Source organism: Rattus norvegicus, chromosome 2 (assembly GCF_036323735.1).
Source record: "Rattus norvegicus strain BN/NHsdMcwi chromosome 2, GRCr8, whole genome shotgun sequence".
Lineage (NCBI taxonomy): Eukaryota > Metazoa > Chordata > Mammalia > Rodentia > Muridae > Rattus > Rattus norvegicus.
In genome coordinates, this window is record NC_086020.1 from 96,036,504 (window position 1) to 96,057,998 (window position 21,495).

At 39.0% G+C, this 21,495-nt stretch overlaps 1 long non-coding RNA gene across 1 annotated transcript; it reads right to left on the bottom strand.

Annotated features, from left to right (window-relative positions):
• Window positions 1-1,070: 1,070 nt before the first annotated feature.
• On the bottom strand, window positions 1,071-19,374 carry LOC108350232 (uncharacterized). The gene is made up of 4 exons (XR_001837001.3): window positions 19,241-19,374; window positions 5,338-5,594; window positions 4,388-4,534; window positions 1,071-2,092 (listed from the first exon to the last, which is right to left on the bottom strand). It is a non-coding gene; the product is annotated as an uncharacterized LOC108350232 (long non-coding RNA).
• Window positions 19,375-21,495: the final 2,121 nt, after the last annotated feature.

Genomic DNA, 21,495 nt, shown 5'->3' on the forward strand with positions numbered 1-21,495 from the left:
TGTGCCAAGGAAACTTCTACGAGTGTATGGCCAAGTGTGAATGCTTGAAAACCTGCTTTTTCGACTGTTACATGCCAGAAAGACTTGCAGTAAGAATATCATGAAAGCAATCTAATACTGGAAATGATGATTTTCACAGGTTAAGTCATGATGAAGAAGGTTTGACATGCTATGTTCATATGTATATATGAATTTGGAATAAAAACATGTTGAGCGGATGATAATCTCTAAATTAAAATACATAAATGGCGGCACAGTAAAGGAGGATAAAGTTCCAGTATCTATGTACAGAAGATGGAAAATTATGAGTGCAGGGTCATCCTGGGCTACAGAGTGAAACTATATCAAAATATAGGGCACTGGGACATGGCTGAGTGCAAAAATATTTGCCAAGAGAATAAGAGGGCCTAAGTTTGGATCTCCAAAATCCAAACTTGTCTCAGATGATATGAAAGGCAAAGTCATATGTCCAAGGGTGTCCTCTGACTTCCACATACATGGCATGACAGACACATACATGCCAGAAATCACACAGAGACGTGTGAGAGCATAATACGCATGCATGTGTACACACACACACACACACACACACACACACACACACACACACAGGCACACATGCACATGCGCATATCATGTAATCTGCTGCCAACATACCTTAGGCTGTGAGCTCATCCTTTACACTGTAAATCTCTGTTGCGGCCGCCTTGCTCCCATGTCTGGAATCATGCTTGTCATGGCATTGTACACCTGTGCATGCCTCTCCACATTACACAAAGAACACAACCACTGGCGCCATTCCCACCTATAGAGAAGGAAAGGATATTCCACCCAAAGGAGGTCGAAGCTCTCCATAAATTATCTGGAGTCGTTCTGCAGGGAGCTTTGCCTATTCTGTCCCACTTACTAATTTCTTCAATTATCTATGGTATAATAAAATTTTATTTTTATTATAGGTAGTATTCTAATGTTACTTATATTATATTACAACACTTTCAACTGTGGTTATTGAGATTGTGCTAATTGACTCAGCCCTCACAGGTCCCACCCTTTCTGAAGATTAGTCACATCTGTAATGTGCCACGGTACTTTTTTGTTGAAGGGCAATGTAAAACCGCAGGCAGACCCCAGGGATGTTCAATGTATCAGAGTTATTTCTCCAGACCCACACAAGTTGAAGAATAGGGATTATATGCATTAGATGTACACATTCAGTTATTCATTGCTTACAGGTATCTATGAATACTTCTGTATATGATTCTAGAATGTGTAGAGGTGCATATTCTGATGTGTTGTAAGTTAGAACCAGTGTGCTAATACCAGGAGATAGAAACTTGGAAGTTGACTATACGACATGGTCAGAGGCCAGTTAGATAGGATTAGTGACCTTGTTTAAAGGGACCCAGGAGATTCCACCATTCCATCTGCCACCTGAGAATTCAACAAGACACCAGAAAATGGGCATCACCAGAAACCACAACTGCCAGTGCCATGTGTTTTTTTTTTTCTTGGTTCTTTTTTTCGGAGCTGGGGACCGAACCCAGGGCCTTGCGCTTCCTAGGCAAGCGCTCTACCACTGAGCTAAATCCCCAACCCCGCCTTGTGTTTTTATTTCCTAGTCTGCAGAATTGTAAGCAATATATTTCTCCACTATGCAGTTTATAGATAAACTAAGACACTAACAGCCTCTGTCTATTTTCATATAATTGAGTCCCTACTGTTTCTGTGGTTATAATCCATTCCCTCTTGGGCTGTCTCACTTTCCCTCCTGCTGTCTGTAATTTTTTTCCTTCAGAGATATACCCAACTATTCACCATCCACTTAAAAGTGTTGACATTCAGTATAAAGGACATATTTTCAGGACCGTTCTGTTGTGCTGTCTTTGAAAGTGGCCTTTCCCGATGCTCACTGTAGTTTCTTTTCCCCTTTGAGTTTATCCAGTTTCTTTTCAGTTGAAACATTTTAACAATTCACTGACAATGTACAGTGAGTTCATCCTGTAGTGGAAGTCACTGATGATATCCTAGGAGCCTCCATCTCTTGAAATGTTTTTAGTTTTCATTCATGAGTGTTACCCTTTGCTGTAATGACCTGTGGTTTTCAGAAAACATACAGGGATATGTAACTTACATTACAGATTTATAAAGTATGATCTTATGCTGAATTTTATTTAGGTCTGTTCTTTTGGGTACTCTATAAGTTAGTATAAATAAAATTATACCTTTGCGTAGTCTTATCAGATGGACTTCTTTAAGATATTATTCATTTAATACTAATCTGTTTTTTAGGCATGGTTTGCAGTTCATTTTTTTTATAAATGAGTAACATTGAGTTTTACACACATAACATGTAGTTTAACCATTTTTATAGTATAAGACATGCCATTAAATCCAGTATGGGGTCATTTTGAATAAAGCTTCTATAGACATGGTTAGGCATAGTTCTGGATGGCTACAAATTTTCCAATCACTTGATATATACTTAAGAATGTGGTCATGATAGCTAATCATTCATGAAGAACAAGACTACCAATATGTCTTTTATATTGTTTGAATCATTTTGCTGTCAAAAGGCCAGTTCCCAATTCTTCTTACCCCTGCCAGCAACTTGTGGTGTCAGCTACTTTTGGGTTTTAGTTTTCCTGGTAGAAATACAGGGGCATTTTGTTATGATTTCACATTCTGGTTCTCTAATTTTATTTGGCATCAGCATCTTTGCACAAGCTTTTTTATTTTTGCCTTCCTTTTTTATTGTAATTTTTATTTACATTTCAAATGTTATCCCCTTTCTCGGTTTCCCATCCATAAACCCCTTTAGCCCATCCACCTTCCCCCTTCTTCTGTGAGGGTGTTCTCCTACCCAACCACCCACCCCTTCCCACCTCCCTGTCCTGACATTTCCCTACACTGGGGCATTGAGACTTGACAGAACCAAGGGCTTCTCTTCCCATTGGTGCCTAACAAGGCCATCCTCTGCTACATGTGCAGCTGGAGCCATGGGTCTGTCCATGTTTACTCTTTGGATGATGGTTTAGTCCCTGGGAACTCTGGTTGGTTGGTATTGTTGTTCTTATGGGGTTGCAAACCCCTTCACCTTCTTCAATCCTTTCTCTAACTCCTCCAATCGCCTCTGTGTTTGTCACACTCTAGCTGAGCCTCTCAGGAGACAGTTATATGAGGCTCCTGTCAGTATGCACTTCTTGGCATCAACAATACAGTCTGAGTTTGGTGGCTGTACATATATATATATATATATATATATATATGTAGATATATATGTGTGTGTGTGTGTGTGTGTGTGTGTGTGTGTGTGTGTGTGTGTGGCATGAGCTTTTTAAACAACTGATGAGATGTCTGTTAAGCTCTTTGAACCTATTTTTAAAAATTAGGCTTTCTCTTCTTGATGGAGTCTGGGTGTTTTTCTGTATTGAATACCTTTCTAAAGAATGTGTCTCAAAAATATATTCTCTGTCTCCAGCATATTTTTTCACATCTTAAGAATGAGTCTCCATTTCAATTTTGGAATCTATCTTATCTCACTGTCATTCATCATTTGTGATTTTGTTGTATCTAAAAACTCATTACCAATCACCACATTATATATTTCTTCTAAGTCAGTGGATCTCAACTTTCTTAATGTTGCACCCCTCTAATACAGTTCCTCATGTTGTGATACCCCCAACCATAAAAGCATGTTCAATGGTACTTTGGAACTGTAATTTTCCTGTTATGAATCATAATAGAAATATCTGATATGCAGGATATCTGAAATGCAACCCCCAAAGGGGTCATGGTTAACAGGTTGAGAATCACTGATCTGAATTTTTCACAATTTAAATTTTCATTTAAGTTGATGCCCTTCAACTGTGAATTAAGTTTTGTAATGTGTAAATCTGAGTCAAGGTTGCTTTCTTTTGATTCTTTTTCTACTTCATGTTTGTAGCTCTTTAAAACTTCATATGATACATTTGATCATGCACCTCCATCATTCAAGACTCTCTCCCTGCATCCCCACTCACTTATCTTTTTGTCTTCCCTTTGTTTTAAATAGATCAAGTACACATTTTGCTGCCCATACACTCACATATGCTTGGATGTGTTGCCTTCACTAGAAGGTGGTTTGACCACCAGCGCTCAGACAAAAAACCAGCACAACCCTGACTCTCTCCCTCTCCCAGTACTCATCAACCGCCAATAGCTCCTTATCTAGGGACAGAACTCTGAGTATATTTCCCCTTTCCAGACTAGATATTTTGTATTGGTGAGGGTCTGTTCTTGTCCTATGCATGCTGTCCCAACTTTTGTTTACAAGAATTCTTTTGTGCAGCTGCTCTGCTGGATCTGAAAACACGCTTCCTTGCAGTTAGTGACCACCTGTGAGTCTTACCGTCTTCCTGATCCCTTCTGCATGATCCCTGTGCCTTGAGTGAGGGGGACATGTCTGTGATACAGATGTCCTGTTTATGGCCAAACATCAAGCAGTCCCTTATTCTCTGAACCTTGAACAGTTATGGGTTTCTATGTTCATTTCAATCTGTTAAAGAAAGACATGTTTCTGAGAGGGTTGGCTTCAATTTTTGGCACCATTGTAAATATTCATACTAATTTCAATTCTAGTTGTTTGTTGTTGAACATAATAATTGACCTTTGTATGTTTGCTTTATATGCTGCAATATTGCTATGTCTTGTGTTAGAACTTTATTTTTGAAATCCATCAATGAACAGAAATAACTTTATCACTGCCTTTCTAATATGGTTGTAGTCCACTCACTAATTCTTGCTGTATATTTTGGCTAACATTTTAGGTGTACCACTAAAGAGGACTGGTGATAGAAAATATTGTTATATTGTTCCTCATTTTAAGAGAAAATATCCAAAATATCCAGTTATTCTTTGTTAAGGATGACATGACATAGGTGTAGTCCCTTCCCACTCTGCTGTGTCGTTGCGTGCATGTGTGTTTGTGGTGTGTGTTTGTGTGTGTGTGTGTTACATGTGTGTGTGTGTGTGTATGTAGAGGGTCTGTTGCTGGAAATAATCCACGGGGCCTTATGTATGCTCCGGTAGCTATATATCCCTAAGCTATGCTCTCATACCCTGAAACATTTCCGATGTTGCATAGTTGTGGACTATACACTTTAGTTTCCAAACACCTTTGAATACCTGAGATAACTCTCACTTTAAAAGAGCCAGTAAATTTTCATTTACCAACAACTTTAATCAGAAGATATTTTATTTCAGACTTTTACATGTATGTCATGGGTTATGCTAGTTTGTTTTGTTCTTATAAGAATACCTTTGATTGACTTTGTTTTTTCAAGTAAACTGACCATGTACCTTAGAAACCATGCCTCTTAACTGTAGGATTCCACGTCATTGTGCTTGCAGAGAGCATCTTACAGCCCATTCAGTTTTAATCCAGGTACAATCATGATGAGGCTTGCTGTAGTAGTAAGGTATGGAGAAAGATGCAATACTATAATTTTCACCAAGTCTCAGTTTCAGTGTTGTGCACTGCCAGTACGTTACCTTCACATTTGAGTTTCACATTTACTTCCTTGGTCAGTTTGTTCTTCTCCTCTTGACCTACATCTCTGATGAACAAAACAAAAACAAAGGCAGTTGGATGCCAATATTTAAAATCACAGAGAGATGGTTCAGTTAATTGCAGAGGTCCTCACATGACTTTAGTGATATTTTGCTTGCCAGAATCTCAGAGCAGCAGAGAGAGACAAACCAGCACACAGTCACAGTCAGTCCACCTCACAACACTGCATAAATGCAAGCATATAGACTTCATTATAGATGCTGAATGTTACCACAGGGTATACATTTTAAAATTAACTTCTCAATTTCATATGGGAAAACAAAAAGCCAAGGATAGCTAAAAGGATCATATACAATAAATAAACACCCAGAGGTACCATCATCCCTGATCTGAAGCAGTACTACAGAGTAGTAAATTAAAGAAATAAAGAAATAAGAAACTCATGGTATTGGTGTCAAAATAGAAAGGTGCATCAGTGGAATCAAACTGAAAACCCAGAAATAAAACACTGTGGACATCGGATATTTTATAAAGAAGCCAGAAACACACACTGGAAAAAAGAAAGTATCTTCAACAAATGGTGCCAGTCAAACAAGATGTCTTTTTGTAGAAGAATGCAAATAGATCAATATTTATCACCTTGCACAAAACTCAAGTGCAAGTGGATTCAAGACGTCAACATAAAACTGAATTGAATCTAATAAAAGAGAAAGTGCAGAACATCCTTAAATGCCTTGACAAAGGGGACAATTTTCTGAACAAAACTATAATAGCATAGTCTCTAAGATCAACAATTAATAAATATAATCTCATGAACCTGAAAAGCTTCTGCAAGGTAAAGGGTACCACCAATCAAATAAGGCAGCAGCCAACCGGGTGAGAAAATATTTTACCAGCTCCATACCTAATGGAGGACGAATTTCTAAAATATATAAAGAACCCAACAAATGTGATATAAAAAATTAAATTAAATTAAAAGTGAGGTACAGATCTAACACAGAATCCTCAATAGAAGATTCTCAAATGGCTGAGAAACACTTAAATAAATGCTCAAAATCCTTAGCTATTAGGAAAATGTAAATAAAACTATTTTCAGGTTCATCTGTCAGAATGACTAAAATCAGTAATAAAAGTGACTGCTCATGCTGGCATGGATGTGGAGCAAAGGAACATCATGAAATTTACAGGCAAAAAGATGCAAGTAGGAAAATCTCACCCCAACTGAGGAACCCAGGACCAAAAAGACAAATATGGTGTGCATTCATTTGTAAGTATTAGCTGTTAAGTGAATGGTGATCAAGCTACAACCTACAGGCCCAGAATGGTTAGGTAAAGAGAAGAGCTCCAGAGTGGAGGCATGGATCTCCTCAGGAAGGGGAAATAGAAAAGATTTTGCAAGAAGACTTCAGGAAATATAGGGACCAGATCTGGAGGAATCAGATTGAGGGGAAGAATGAAGGAAGAAAGTGTGGGGAGAGACAGCTAGAGTCGGGAGCATTTAGAGAGTGGTGTGGAAACCTAGTGCAGTGAAAACTCCTTGGAATTTGTGAAAGCGACCCCAGAGAAGACCCCTCATAATGGAGTCTGAACTGGCCATCTTTTGTAGGAAGAAAAGTCTTCAGTTCTGGAACTAGGTTGCATTTGATTGAATTTTTGGCCTAGGGAATTCCAGGCTGTTGCAAGGACAGAAGGTCAGTTTTCTAGACACTGATAACAAGGATCATTGCCAAGGACAACTTCCTGGCCAGCATGGATTATGTGAGAGAAGAATCTGTTTTCAATTAAAAGTTAATCAATTAATCTAAGAATAAAATAGAATTTACATTTTGTATATGTTTTAATTTGTTCTTATTTTGTTCTTTATTTTATTTTATTTTATTTTATCTTTATTCTGACCATTTTGGTCAGAATATAGCCTAAAGAGACTTAGAGTTTAAGAACTACCTTGGTCTGCAGATATGTGCTTGAATATGGTATAATATTGCCTTAACAGAAGTTGAATGGGTTACAAGCATACACTGGCTGTCAGAATTCAAGGGATGGATGAAATTTCCACTGAAGAAGTAAAGCACACTTAAGATGCTAAACGCTACCCCAATATGGATTACTACTAATGTGACCAGTGCTGCCTCTCTCAGCACAAACTAGGCAGTACACCTTGAAGAATCTATGGGCACTGCTGCCATTGAACCAAGATTCTGTGGACACTCCCAGTCTTCATGGAATGATGTCTTTCCTCTTCATATTCTTTACTTCATCCATTCCAGATTCATGTTGCTAGGTTAGAATATCCAGTTTCCCAAGTCCAGAACCTTACTCAATTTCCTTTCTGAATGTGCACTGTTATCAATCTATGCCCATCTATGTTACTTGCATTTCCCAAAGATCCAGTATTGACTGGAGTAGCAGAAGCTCCTTGGCCAGTCATTCATGGACTATAGTTGAGGTATTTTAGCCATAGTGGAGATTTAGAGCCAAGATATATTTCTAGACACAAGCTCCTAATCAAACCACAAATATTGAATACATACATCTCTGGCATAGATGTGTTATAACACTGACCGTACTCAATTTTCAACCACACAAATTCAAGGCACTTTTTTAAAATTTAGTTCTCATCTCAAAGACAAAGAAGAAACACAAACACCTGCTCTTCAGAATATCTCCCCAAGTTTCTTCATAAGAAATCAGAGACGATTCCAGAAGTTTGGGACACTCACATGAACTGCTGCACATGATCCACACATGATGCTCAGCATGGCGTCTTGATATCTTATTTTCTTTGCAGAACAAATCTTAATACAATAATTTCATACGTTCTTAGCAGAGAGGCACAGAATTATATTTTTAATAAGAAGCTGAACATGACAGCAACAAAAGCCTCTCACACCTTGAATAAAGAGATGCATAGCACAGCAGAGGAAACCTAAAACATACTAAGAGTTCTTTGTGACAGGAAATGGTGTGTCCTCCTGTGGGGGAGGTTAAGAAGCAAATTAAAGAGGTTTCCTTATGGCAGAATTGAGCTGTAAATAGTTCCGGTGACTTGGCATGTGACAAGTACTTAGTTGTTACCCAAATTAAAGTGAGTTTCTGGAGCATGTCATGTCTGCAAGCCTGACATTTGTGGGAATAGCTGTCTGAGAAAAAGCTTTTAGTGTTTTCTCAGTGGTGGCTAAATGTGAAATATGAGACTTTGTCCTTTCAGCTGAATGAAGGGTCATGGAGAAATGATGATTATATTCATTTTGATTCTGAAGAAAAAGTTAGATCTTCTTAGTATATTTAGCATCAATGCTTCCTACTAAGCAAAGAGCCAAGCTACCTAGCTCTGGTACTATACACCACTCACTAAATTCAGGAACAGTTGTCAGGCTAGTGAATGAGTGAGCTGAAACAAACATCTAGTCAAGTACACTTCCAAACACCCAGACCTTAATTATGTGAAACATGTAGACAGCGTAATTTTTAAAGACAATCATGGGGCAACATAAGATCTGATCAAGTTCAGACCATGATCAAACCAAACCTCTCTACTTAGCCAATCACAGACACACCATGTAGTCTGCACCTAAAAATGCAAATTCTCATTCTCTGTTGTCAAGTAAACTGTGCTCATCCTTGGACAGACAATGCCACTTCAGAAAGCTAGTCTCGTTTTGTAGGGTGGCAGTCATAGGAGTGGTGTGTCTACCAGACTGGAATTTTCTCACACTGAACAGCTGACTGCAGAACTTCCCAGTGGCACACGCTGGGCTTTCTGGTGAGCACTGGGAAGAACATGCATGGTGCTCACCTCCCTGGTTTGCTGGAAGATTGCTGACATGAGAATAGTTCTCATTTTGGTGTAAGTCCATTTCATAAGCACTTTCAAAGTTGTTATCCAGAGTGTTGGACAAGTGCCCTTCTTGCTATCACTGGGAATTAAATAAGGAGTGATGCTTGTAGCAGAGGTAAGAGCGTTTTTTTTTCTCCCTCCAGCTGTCTGCTCTGCATGGGAGAGCACATTTCACATTTATCAGAATTAATGGACTGCTATTTTCATGTCAGCAGATAGAATTTCATGTGGCTTTTATGAACAATTGCAAATCCAGTTGCTGTGAGCGCTCATGTATCACAGGTGTGGCTTGTCTATATAGCTTGTCGCTTGAAGAACACGACAATTCTTTGTTCATTTCTGCATGGTCCTTGCTTCCCATCTTACTTCGCTTGTACAATTATCTCACTTATTAATATTTAAACAATTCTCGATCAGTGAAACCAGACATTAAAATTTGGACAGCCTCAAAAGTCCCATTTATGTTTTATGCTGGCTTGACTCCACAGGCTTTACAAACAGTAAAAACTAACCTTATTAACTGATTTCTTGTGACAGGCCTTTGCAATCAGACATATTACTTCATCACAGCATCATGAGATCCTATTCATATTGCTACACAACTGAGCAAACTGAGACATGGGGCATTCAGCTGCTCATGTGAGACACAGCTATTAAGCAGCAAAGCCAAAGTGTGAACCAAAACAATATTCGCCTGGGGCTGTCCTGTTACTGTTATTTTTGACAATTTTATGCACATGTCCAATGCAGTGTGATCACGGTTACCATCAATTCCTATCTTAACCACTTTCCATTCTTTCTTACCCTTTGTTCCCTACTAATCTTCTTCCTGCTTCATTGATTTTGTGTGTGTGTGTGTGTGTGTGTGTTGTGTGTGTGTATGTGTGTGTGTATGTGTGTGTCTGTGTGTGTATGTGCAGGTCTTGCACATATAATTACTTACAGAGCTATGTGGTCCTGAGGACAGAGGCCATGTCATAAGCAAAAAAACAGCATTCCCCAGGCTTTTCCTCATCCTTGTTTCTTATGTTCTTTCTATTTCTCCTTTGCAGCATTCTCTGGGCCCCAGATGGAGTGATATAGATGTTTCTTTGGGGGCTGAGCACTCATCAGTCACTCTTTTCAGCACTAGGTATCTCTGCATTCACTGATGCCCACTACAAAACGCAGTCTCTCTTATCCAGACCAGGAGCAGCACCAGTCTATGAGAATAAATACTAAATTTCAAAATATGAGTTCATGCGCACTTAGCTCAGCATTAGTGCTACGTCCTCCTAGGGTCTGTGACATCCCCAGCAATACACTCTTAAGCACAGTATCAGTATTGTGTATATGATAGAGCAGTCCTGAGGCACATTTGAAGGCAATTGTTAGCCCCCAAACAGTCTGGACATTACTGTTCCAATAGGTGTATCTTGACAGATAGGTCTGTAGTGTTTACACAGGGTTTCTAACTGGGTAAGATCAGTAATGACTTTGCCTCCCACTAGCAATCTTCATAGCATCTTCTGGTACTATGAATGAAAGAAGAAATGTCAGCTTGTTTTTTTTCAGATTCATGACTCCAAATATGTGGGGCCTACAGAAGTAGGTCTTCCTTCCCATATTGTGCTGGTCACAGTAAGGCAGTGGAAATAGGCTGTGATGCTTTAGGAATCTCTAGGGCCTCCCTGACCAACTTCATGGAGCTGTGTATTTCATCATGCTTCTACTGCATCAAGACTGTAGAAGAGTTAGAGACCAAGAAAATGGGTCCTTCTCAAAATATTCAACAGGTCCAATACCTAAGGATAATTTTCTAGAACTTTATACAGAGAGTAGTTCCCTGACAACCAACCTAAATTTTAATAGCATTTTTCTTTATAAACATAAAGTAAATATAATAGCCTTCTGCTGTGAGACTTTAAAGTTCCCTAATAATCATTAGAGATTCTACTTTTTACTTTTATATAAAATATATAACCTTTTAGTCAGTTTTTCTGTCTGTGGCCATCATATTCTGTGACAAATATAACACAGTAAAATATTTAAAGTCATAGGAAGAGAATGATAATTGCTTCCATGATGCAGTCCAGCCCTCACCAGACAAAGACTGTCAAGTGCTCAGAATTCTGAGTACCATCCTCTGTGAAATTGCACTCACTGTTGAAAATTTCATTTTCTTTTTATTAAATGAATTTTCATGTATTTCATTCTATGTGTATGGGTGTTTTCTCTACATTTAGTCTGCCCGTCCTTTGCATATTTGTGGAGGCCAAAAGAGGGCATCAGGTCCCCTTAAACTGGAGTTACAGATGGTTGTGGGCTACCATGTGGGTGCTGGGTAATAAACCCAAATCCTCTGGAAAAGGAGCCATTGCTTTTCAATGCTCAGCTATTTCTTTAGTGCCTAAAATTTACTCTCTAGGGGTGTTGTTATAAAATTATAAAAAATGATGTCTTTACTCCACTATAGGTCCAGAATTGTAATGACCCAAGATATCTGGTAGATACCTTCATTTCAGTCAGCAAAGCCTCTCACCTCCTTTTTTCTATCCCATATCACACTGCCAATGAATTCTCTCTAAGCCTGACAACAATCTCTCTACCCATCTAGTTCCCAAGTCAGGCTGCCACCATGCCAGAAATATACATCCCAATTCCATGGCAGCCTAGTGTCTCTAGCCACTACTGCTCTCTTAAACTTAAATCGCCACATGAAAGAACACACAACAGAATAAACTCTGATCCAATGGATAATATATAATTTCCCAACTAGACATCCAAAGCGCTGTACACATCCATCCTTTAAGAATATTCATGTGGAACATCTACACAATGGAATATTACTCAGCTATCAAAAACAACGAGTTTATGAAATTCGTAGGCAAATGGTTGGAACTGGAAAATATCATCCTGAGTGAGCTAACCCAATCACAGAAAGACATACATGGTATGCACTCATTGATAAGTGGCTATTAGCCCAAATGCTTGAATTACCCTAGATCCCTAGAACAAACGAAACTCAAGGCGGATGATCAAAATGTGAATGCTTCACTCCTTCTTTAAATGAGGAAAAAGAATACCCTTGGCAGGGAAGGGAGAGGCAAAGATTAAAACAGAGACTGAAGGAACACCCATTCAGAGCCTGCCCCACATGTGGCCCATACATATACAGCCACCCAATTAGACAAGATGGATGAAGCAAAGAAGTGCAGACCGACAGGAGCCGGATGTAGATCGCTCCTGAGAGACACAGCCAGAATACAGCAAATACAGAGGCGAATGCCAGCAGCAAACCACTGAACTGAGAATAGAACTCCCGTTGAAGGAATCAGAGAAAGAACTGGAAGAGCTTGAAGGGGCTCGAGACCCCACATGTACAACAATGTCAAGCAACCAGAGCTTCCAGGGACTAAGCCACTACCTAAAGACTATACATGGACTGACCCTGGACTCTGACCTCATAGGTAGCAATGAATATCCTAGTAAGAGCACCAGTGGAAGGGGAAGCCCTGGGTCCTGCTAAGACTGAACCCCCAGTGAACTAGACTGGTGGGGGGAGGGCGGCAATGGGGGGAGGGTTGGGAGGGGAACACCCATAAGGAAGGGGAGGGGGGAGGGGGATGTTTGCCCGGAAACCGGGAAAGGGAATAACACTCGAAATGTATATAAGAAATACTCAAGTTAATAAAAAACAAGAATATTCATAACAACCTGTAAATGTGCACAGAGGAATCTTAACATCAGCCTCCATGTTCTCTGCCATGCTCCTTCTCTCCCTCTCCCATTCCAGTCTCCTCCTCTCTCAAACTTTTCTGCTGCCCATCCTTCCTTCTCGTCCAATGACAGGCCTCACTCTATCTTGTACCTGCCTTTACCTGTATGACATCATCATATATAGGTGTATTAATTAAATGCATTTGAAATTCCTTAGAGCACATACATTTTATTTTCAACCACAAAGTTCTTGCTGGATGTTTTACTTATTGTTCTCATGGATGTTTGCCTGTTGTGTTTTTTGTAGAGACTCGTTCCTTGGCTGCCAGATCTTGAAGACTGTTTCCACAATGACAGTCATTTCCAAGCCTTACTGGATGGAGCAGTATCTCATTAAAATGTAGAAGGAGGGGCCCCCTGTGCACAGGGACCCGAGCAAAGGTGGGGCTGGCCCTTCTGGTTGCTGCCCTCTAGGAGGGCTGACACCCAGCTCTGAGAAGCAACTCCAGGCTTGAGACCAGAGGTAAGACCAACTTTTCTGCTCCAAGTGACCTGCCGGGTACACTCAGGACACATGCCCACAAGAACACCTTGAAGACCAGTAGACAGGAAAGACTACACGCGTGAAATCAGAACACTCTGTTCACATAACTGGCTGAAAGAGGACAGGAAAACAGGTCTACAGCACTCCTGACAAACAGGCCTATAGGATGGTCTAACCACTGTCTGTAATACCAGAACAAGGTAACACCAGAGTCAACCTGATGGCAAGAGGCAAGCACAGGAACACAAGCAACAGAAACTAAGACTACATGGCATCATCACAGCCCAATTTTCCCACCAAAGCAAACACTGAATATCCAAACACACCAGAAAAGCAAGATCTAGATTGAAAATCACATTTGATCATGAGGATGAAGGACTTCAAAAAAGACATAAAGAACTCGCTTAGAGAAATATAGGAAAACATAAATAAACAAGAAGAAGCCTATAGAGGGGAAATGCAAAATCCCTGAAAGAATTACAGGAAAACACAATCAAATAGGTGAAGGAATTAAAAATGGAAATAGAAGCAAGGAGGAAAGCACAAAGTGAGACGACCCTGGATATAGAAAAACAAAGGAAGAGCCAAGGAACTGTAGATACAAGCATCACCAGCAGAATGCAAGAGATAGAAGGGAGAATCTCAGGAACAGAAGATTCCATAGAAATCACCAACACAACTGTCAAAGTTAATGTAAAATGGAAAAAGCTACTGGCCCAAAACATGCAGGAAATCCAGGACACAATGAGAAGATGAAAACTAAGGATAATAGGCATAGAAGAGAGTGAAGACTCCCAACTCAAAGGAAAGTAAATATCTTCAACAAAATCATAGAAGAAAACTTCCCTTACCTAAAGAAAGAGATGCCCATAAATATTCAAGAAGCCTACAGAACTACAAAGAGATTGGACCAGAAAAGAAACTCCTGCTGTCACATAATAGTCAAAACACCAAATGCACAAAACAAATAAAGAATATTAAAAGCAGGAAGGGGAAAAGGTCAAGTAACCTATAGAGGCAGACCTATCAGAATTACACCAGAATTCTCACCAGAGACTATGAGAGCCAGAAAATCCTGGACTGATGTCATACAGACCCTAAGAGAACACAAATGCCAGCCCAGGTTATTCTATGCAGCAAAACTCTCAATTAACATAGATGGAGAAACCAAGATATTCCATGAAAAAACCAAATTTACACAATATCTTACTACAAATCCAGCACTACAAAGGATAATAAAAGATAAAGCCCAACACAAGGAGGCAAGATACACCCCAAAAAAGCAAAAACTAATCGTTTTGCAACAAAACAAAGAGAAGACAAGCACAAACATAATCTCACATCCAAACATGAATATAACATGAAGCAACAATCACTATACCCTAATATCTCTCAACATCAATGGACTCAGTTCCCCAATAAAAAGAAACAGATTAGCAAACTGGATATGTAATGAGGATCCAGCATTTTGCTGCCTACAGAAAACACACCCCAGAGACAATGACAGACATTATCTTAGAGTAAAAGGCTAGAAAACATATTTCCAAGCAAATGGTCAGAAGAAGCAAGCTGGAGTAGCCACTCTAATATCGAATAAAATCGATTTTCAACTAAAAGTCATCAAAAAAGATAAGGAAGGACACTTCATATTCATCAAAGGAAAAATCCACCAAGATGAACTCAATCCTAAATATCTAAGCTCCAAATACAAGGGCACCTACATACATAAAAGAAACCTTACTAAAGCTCAAAGAACACATTGCACCTCACACAATAATAGTAGAAGATTTCAACACCCCACTCTCATCAATGGACAGATCATGGAAACAGAAATGAAAGAGATGTAGACAGACTAAGAGAAGTCATGAACCAAATGAATTTAATTTATAGAACATTCTATCCTAAAACAAAAGGATATACCTTCTTCTCACCAGTTCAAGGTACTTTCTCCAAAATTGACCATATAATCAGTCATAAAACAGGCCTCAAAAGATACAGAAAGATAGAAATAATCCCATGCGTCCAATTAGACCACCACAGGCTAAAGCTGGTCTTCAGTAACAGTAAGGAAAAATGCCCAAATATACATGGAAGTCGACTAACACTCTGCTCAATGATAACCTGGTCAAGGAAGAAATAAAGAAATTCTAAGACTTCTTAGAATTTAATGAAAATTAAGGTACAACATACCCAAACTTATGGGACACAATGAAAGCTGTGCTAATAGGAAAACTCATAGTTCTGAGTACCTGCAGAAAGAAACAGGAGAGAGCATATATCAGCAGCTTGACAGCTCACCTAAAAGCTCTAGAACAAAAAGAAGCAAATAAACCCAGGAGGAGTAGAAGACAGGAAATAATCAAACTCAGAGCTGAAATCAACTAATTAGAATCAAAAAGGACTATACAAAGAATAAACAGAACCAAAAGCTGGTTCTTTGGGAAAATCAACAAAATAGATAAACCCTTACCCAGAATAGCCAGAGGACACAGAGTGTGTGTCCAAATTAACAAAATCAGAAATGAAAAGGGAAACATAACTACAGAATCAGAGGAAATTCAAAAAAATCATCAGATCCTACTACAAAAGCCTATATTCAACAAAACAGGAAAATCTGCAGGAAATGGACAATTTCCTAGAAAGATACCAGGTACCGAAGTTAAATCAGGAACAGATAAACCAGTTAAACAACCCCATAACTCCTAAGGAAATAGAAGCAGTCATTAAAGGTCTCCCAACCAAAAAGAGCCCAGGTCCAGACGGGTTCTTTGCAGAATTCTATCAGACCTTCATAGAAGACCTCATACCAATACTATACAAACTTTTCCACAAAATTGAAACAGATGGATCACTACCGAATTCCTTCTATGAAGCCACAATTACTCTTACACCTAAACCACACGAAGACCCAACAAAGAAAGAGAACTTCAGACCAATTTCCCTTATGAATATCGAAGCAAAAATACTCAATAAAATTCTTGCAAACCGAATCCAAGAGCACATCAAAACAATCATCCATCAGGATCAGGTAGGCTTCATTCCAGGGTTGCAGGGATGGATTAATATACGGAAAATGATCAACGTAATCCACTATACAAACAAACTGAGAGATAAAACCCAAATGATCATTTCAATACATGCTGAGAAAGCATTTGACAAAATTCAATACCCCTTCATGATAAAAGTCCTGGAAAGAACAGGAATTCAAGGCCCATACCTAAGTGTAGTAAAACCATAAACAGCAAACCAGTAGCTAGTATTAAACTAAATGGAGAGAAACTTTAAGCAATCACACTAAAATCAGGGACTAGACAAGGCTGCCCACTCTCTCCCTACTTATTCAATATAGCTCTCAAAGTCATAGGCAGAGCAATCAGACAACAAAAGGAAATCAAGGGGATACAGATTGGAAAGGAAGAAGTCAAAATATCACTATTTGCAGACGATACGATTGTATACTTAAGTGATCCCAAAAGTTCCACCAGCAAACTACTGAACCTGATAAATACCTTCAGCAAAGTGGCTGGGTATAAAATTAACTCAAATAAATCAGTACCCTTCCTCTAAACAAAAAAGAAACAAGCCGAGAAAGAAATTAGGAAAACGACACACTTTATAATATTCCAAAATAATATAAAATACCTTGGAGTGACATTAACCAAGCAAGTGAAAGATCTGTATGATAAGAATTTCAAGCCTCTGAAGAAGAAATTGAAGAGGATCTCAGAAGATGGAAAGATCTCCCATGCTCATGGATTGGCAGGAATAATATAGTAAAAATGGCCATTTTACCAAAAGCAATCTACAAATGCAATGCAATCCCCATCAAAATTCCAACCCAATTCTTCATAGAGTTAGACAGAAAAATTTGCAAATTCATCTGGAATAACAAAAAACCCAGGATAGTTAAAACTATCCTCAACAATAAAAGGACTTCAGAGGGAATCACTATCCCTGAACTCAAGCAGTATTACAAAGCAATAGTGATAAAAACTGCATGGTATTGGTAGAAAGACAGATAAACCAATGGAATAGAATTGAAGACCCAGAAATGAACCCACACACCTATGGGCACTTGATTTTTGACAAAGGAGCCAAACCATCCAATGGAAAAAAAGAGAGCATTTCCAGCAAATGGTGCTGGTTCAACTGAAGGTCAGCATGTAGAAGAATGCAAATCGATCCATGCTTATCACCCTGTACAAAGCTTAAGTCCAAGTGGATCAAGAACCTCCACATCAAATCAGATACACTCAAACTAATAGAAGAAAAACTAGGGCAGCATTTCGAACACATGGGCACTGGAAAAAATTTCCTGAACCAGTGATTTATGCTCTAAGATCAAGAATCAACAAATGGGATCTCATAAACCTGCAAAGCTTCTGTAAGGCAAAGTACACTGTTGTTAGGCCAAATGGCCATGAACAGAGTGGAAAAAGACCTTTACCAATCCTACAACTGATAGAGGACCTATGTCCAAAATTTACAAAGAACTCACAAATTTAGACTCCAGGGAGGCAAATAACCCTGTTAAAAAGTGGGGTTCAGAGCTAAACAAAGAATTCACAGCTGAGGAATGCCAAATGGCTGAGAAACACCTAAAGAAATGTTCAACATCTTTAGTCATAAGGGAAATGCAAATCAAAACAACCCTGAGATTTCACCTCACACCAGTCAGAATGGCTAAGATCAAAAACTCAGATGACAGCAAATGCTAGGGAAGATGTGGAGAAAGAGGAACACTCCTCCATTGTTGGTGGGATTGCAGACTGGTAAAACCATTCTGGAAATCAGTCTGGAGGTTCCTCAGAAAATTGGACATTGAACTACCTGAGGACCCAGCTATACCTCTCTTGGGAATATACCCAAAAGATGCCCCAACATATAACAAAAACACATGCTCCACTATGTTCATAGCAGCCTTATTTATAATAGCCACATAGTGGAAAAAAACCAGATCCCCTTCAACAGAGGAATGGATTCAGAAAATGTAGTACATCTACACAATGGAATACTCTACAACTATCAAAAACAATGACTTTAAGGAATTCATACGCAAATGGATGGAACTGGAAAATATCATCCTGAGTGAGGTAAGCCAATCACAGAAAAACACACATGGTATGCACTCATTGATAAGTGGATATTAGCCCAAATGCTTGAATTACCCTAGATGCACAGAACACATGGAACTTAAGAAGGATGACCAAAATGCTTCACTTCTTCTTTAAAAGGGGAACAAGAAAACCTTTGGGAGGGAATAGAGAGACAAAGTTTAGAACAGAGGCAGAAGGAACACCCATTCAGAGCCTGCTCCACATGTGGCCCATACATATACAGCCATCAAACTAGATAAGATGATGAAGCAAAGAAGTGCAGGCTGACAGGATCCGGAGGTAGATCTCTCCTGAGAGACACAGCCAGAATACTGCAAATACAGAGGCGAATGCCAGCAGCAATCCAACGAACTGAGAATGTGACCCCCGTTGAAGGAATCAGAGAAAGAACTGAAAGAGCTTGAAGGGGCTCGAGACCTCATATGAACAACAATGCCAAGCAACCAGAGCTTCCAGGGACTAAGCCACTACCCAAAGACTATACATGGACTGACCCTGGGCTCCAACTGCATAGGTAGTAATGAATGGCGTAGTAAGAGCACCAGTGGAAAGGTGAGACCTTGGTCCTGCCAAGACCGAACCCCCAGTGAAAGAGATTGTTGGGGGGAGGGCGGTAATGTGGCGAGAATGGGAAGCGGAACACCCATATAGAAGGGGAGGGGGAGGGGTTAGTGGGATGTTGGCCTGGAAACCGGGAAAGTGCATAACAATTGAAATGTAAATAAGAAATAACCAAGTTAATAAAGATGGAAGAAAAAAAATGTAGAAGGAACTGAGTAATATGTTAGCTCATTTTATTTCAACTATTATGTGTTTTATGTATAATAATCAAGTCACTACTTCTTTGCCATCTTTTTTTCCTATGGCAATTATGATAGGTCACTTTTCATGAAATATTTGCCATTCATTAATTCATTCCATTCTGCAACCCAGACTTCTTCCATTTTTCCAGGTCTCTGGCTTAGTCATAGGAAACTATAATGATCAAATTGAGTCTTTCTTCTGAAACATAACTCTCACTTTAATGTTGTTGGGGTTAAGTTAGGTAAGGATATATAAATGTGGGGTATATGCAAGCACTGAATTAGTTTACTCCTAAAAGTCCACTAGCTATTTTAGTAACTAATGCATAGAGTTCATTTTATACACACATGAACAGCAGAATGAAGAAGGTCAGTTATTACTGAGGAAGTTCAGAAATTGTAATGCAAAGAAAAAAATAGAATAAAGGAAGTAGATGAATGTGAAATGTGCATACTTAATTTTGTTCATTGTTCAATAGAAAGCTGTATAGCGATGGGATTTGGTATTTGATAGCTGAGAAAGAGATAAGGAGAGGAATATGGGAAGAAAGGAAATGGCCACTGAAGCAGAAGGAACAGTTCAGTTCAAGGTAGAGATTTAAAGCTATACAACTTTTTATTGAGAACAAAGTAAACAGAACCAAACATTCTGAACAGAATATGGAAAATGGAGGATGTAGTGGGAAAGGCAAAACATAGCCACCTTATTCACAGCCACTCTGTGTTCAAAGCTGGAAATGATTTTTCTCTACACTGTAGAATAACTTGAAGGTTTTATGTCAGGAGTGATAGGATTGGATATGCAGTATAGAAATTTCAGTGACAGTCTAGAGAATGGACACAAGGATTACAAAATAACGTGGGTAGTAAGGGAAGTAACACTGAGAGAAGAGTAGGAAGGCATGTTACAAATCATTGAAAGATAAAAGGAAAAAATTCAGTGAGAGGAGTAGACAAAGAACAGGTGGAGGAAAGCACATCCCCCAAAATGGCGCCTTTCAAAATGGTGTCTTGTTTTTGTTTGTGGGAGTGATATTGTATACTGAAGTGCTTAAGAGTCTTCAATGACAGAAAGAGAAAGGATAGAGAAAGCAGAGATGTCAGAGATGGAGAAAGAGAAAGGTGGGTAGGGATGAATAGACAGATGAGAGTGATTTAAATGTTATTATGCTTTAATAGAGATAGTACCATATAGATAATAGATTGACAGAAAGATATATAATAGATCCTATTGTCCTCATTGGGAAAGTCTCTGGTTAATGGGGAACTTTCTATAGTTAAAAATTAAGAACTTGGGGCAAGAAAATGGTGCAATTTATAAGGTACTTGGAATACAAGCACCCGAACCTGGGTTCATTACTACAGGACTGATCTAAATTCTGGATGTATTGTTACTTTGTAATTATAGCAGTGGAAGACAGGTAGGATGATACAGCCTGTTGACCTACAAGTCCAGCTGAGTTATGAGCTCCAGATTCAATGAGAAACCATGTCTCAATAATGATATGGATGGTAATTGAAAAAGATACCTAATGTGTCAGTCTCCACATGCGCACGCACACACAGACACACACACACACACACACACACACACACACGCCTGTACACACCCATACACATTTTTAAAGGGGAGAAAGAGAACTAAAAGAAATAGTTAATAGTTGCATGTAGAAACTAAATACAATGAAGAAATGTAGTTCATTAGAAAACGTAAGTGTTTGAAGTTGAGAAAATTCTGAGAACTACAAAAGATCCAATGTTCATAGCTCAGTTTTTCTATACCTTGCGAATGTTTGATAGATGTTCCCATTGTACCACTTTTTAAAACAACCTACTGAGATAAGTGACTACTGACTTATATCTTATAATAGTCATTAAATTTGTCTTTTCTTGTTAACACTGGCTGTGCAATAAGACATGTAACCATCAAAGTCCAGCAGAAAAAC